This window comes from Rhipicephalus microplus, chromosome 10 (genome assembly GCF_043290135.1).
Source record: "Rhipicephalus microplus isolate Deutch F79 chromosome 10, USDA_Rmic, whole genome shotgun sequence".
NCBI lineage: Eukaryota > Metazoa > Arthropoda > Arachnida > Ixodida > Ixodidae > Rhipicephalus > Rhipicephalus microplus.
In genome coordinates, this window is record NC_134709.1 from 94573656 (window position 1) to 94576622 (window position 2967).

Genomic DNA, 2967 nt, shown 5'->3' on the forward strand with positions numbered 1-2967 from the left:
AAGTAAATCAAAGCCGGTTGGGCACGTGACGCTCCAGATGTATGCTCCTCATTGGTCCTCGGCACCTCAGCCAATCACGCCTCACCACGCTTTGAGGAACGCTTTAAGGTTGATTGCGCGCGGGTAGCGCAGCTCACTTAGACCACCAACAACAACATGAAACAGAACAAATAATTCAACATAAACTTCTCATTTCTCTTTAAATACTTTAAATTTAGTTTATTAAAACTTTACGTGTTTTTAAAAATAATATATGTTTGTATTTTATTCATTTATTATTATTAAAAACAGTTTAACAATAGCTTTGCCTCTCTACCACTAGGGCACAACTACACCATTGAGAGCTTGCGTTACCCTTCGACAAGCACTGTCTCTCGTTACGTCGCTCGCTGACATCATCTACCGGCATGCGTGTGCGCTCCGGTTTGGGCCAGGGCGCGTGTGGTACTGGATTCCTCTGGCGTTGACACGTGTAGCGACTCTCTCAACAGTGATCCGTGTTTCCGAATGTCACCGTAATCACCTCGTTTGCTTCACTTTAGCGCGCGCGTAAATGATGCTGCAGTAATCCGTGGGCACGGGTTTGTTGCTGTTTGCCATATGACGGTTTGGGCAGCTTTTTTTTTTTTTTTGTATTCGGCGTTCAATTCTTGTAAGTTGCCAAAATTGTGTCACCTGTGCCCGTTCATCTTGAAAAGCCGGCTTTCGTGTTCGCTTTCAGTCATTGACAATCTTGACAGGAAGTGCTCGTTTTTTACTCGGCTCGAAAAGCGATTGTTCCGATTTGCGCTAAAATCTCGTTGACTTACTTACTTTCGTTAGTCCGATTATAAGTCGGCAATTTACTGGAGCCGCAGAGTTGGGGAAAGCGGTAACGTGGTAAAATCGATCGCGAATTATCGTCAGTTCCGATGGCGTACGAGGCTGTGCTAATTAAGCGAACACATCGCTGCAGTTGTGCATAGTATCATTAGTGAACGTGCACATGCGTTTTTGCATCCCTGCATGCGGTTTATAGCGCATGGTTTATCAGAGCGCTCCATTTAGGTGAGTTTCATAGCTCAACGAAATATTCGTTAGGCTGAGCGAAAAACAAAACAAGAAGACATGACATGCTATCTCCATCTTTTATACTAAAAAGAATGTATAGGAATGTTAAGTATCTCGCAACTAGAAAGCGTTGGTGGTTAGCTTACTTTAAACAAATTACTAATCTAGTCTCTTTTGTAACTGATCAAGAGTCCGACACGTCCGTGTGTAAATTGAATCATTGAAGACGTCGCAGCTATTGAAGCAGTGGTGCGAGCACAAGAATGGTGAGAACATGCTTTGGTCGACTTGACGCTTCTGATTGTCATCAAAACGCCTGCTTGATGCTGTACATGACTTTTTTGTAAAAACACAGCCAAAGTTTACGCAAAAACCCGAAGTTCGTAATCAAGCCCTCGATAACTGTCGTGCTTGATATATTTAAGGATTGAGAGGTCGCCGATTAAATCCACGTCAGGAGAGTCGTGATAAGAGGTCCAGTGAAAGAGGCAATGAGTATTCACTGTCTTCATTTATTACTGTTGATAGGTCATATGAACCACCGTTCAACGACTTTCAGGCAATCTGAATTCCGCAGCCTGAAAAAAAGTAGAATTAATTCTGCATTTTAGAAGATAACCTTCATTTCTTTGCAAGTTAGAGGTGCTTTCAATTGACCCGTCGATTTACGTTTCACGAATGGAAGAAAATAGAATTGTTACTTAATTAGGTACATGTGTATGCTAATTGGCGTAGCAAAGGCGGCGCATGATGTTAGGAAAAACAGATTTTCTAGCAAAGTGAAAGCCATACAAAACTTTAAAACACCATTTCATGTGATCTATGTTGTCCCCATATATACACAATTGCAGTGCACGCGCTTATCAGGAGTACTTCGACATTACTGATCACGTTCAGTACGCCGGAGCTGCTTCGCTTCATTAATAAGTACTAAAGTAATTGTACATCGCTGAATTGTGATTTCGGTAATCGAAAAGGCGACGTGAGGCTTCGCGCAAACGCTTGCAAATTATCATGTTTGGCTCTTTTAACCTAAGCTCTTCCCAATGATATAATTTTTAACTAGCTGCCTGAACGTAAAATAATTTCCTTCTGTTCTTTCAAGTAGAGTGTCTTATTAAAATATGAATCCGCACCAAGTACCCCTTCATAATAACTTCATTGATACACGTCAGAGAAACTCCGCCGCTTTGCTTTTCCTTTATATTTTATCTTTTCTTATCTGTGACGACGTCCGCACTGCAGAAACGAATAACTTTTTTTTAGACAACGAAAGCAGAGCTTTGTCTACATAGAAGACACGTAAAAATTGATTATGTACTTATTTGCCACTAAATATGTACTAAGTTAAGTGATTTTTTATATATATTTCAAGTAACCATGGATCCACCATGTTTGTCACAGCTTATCGTATGTGATCGCTTATTTCCTTAGATTCCAGTTTTCCCACTATCTGTATGTAGCTCAGAGCCTGAAACTAGTGCGTTCAGTGCAGTTATATCAAACGCAGCTCTCCAAGCGCGGCTTATTACGCGTCATAAGAAGGATCTAAAGTTATTCTTTTAGAAGCTATAATATACCTATTTTGGATCCCATGGACTTGCTGCGTGGTATTCGGAAGTGGATGGCCTACTCGAAATAAACTATCGCTGTCAAGGCAACTGACATGTTTGCCAAACTATTATATCCGCTAGGTCTCACGATGATTTGATCAGCGCAGGATTAATATACGTTCGTAGCATACTATAGGCGCTTCCTTGTCATTGCTTAGATGCAGACGGTATATCCTTTGGACGGAACAGGCCTGCGATTGTCCGATGAGCTCTCTGACGGCGCCACGTATATCTCGCAGCAGTTATTTGTTCTTCGAAAGATCGCTGGCGAATTGTGATATGCGCGCGTGTCAACAGCCACCGG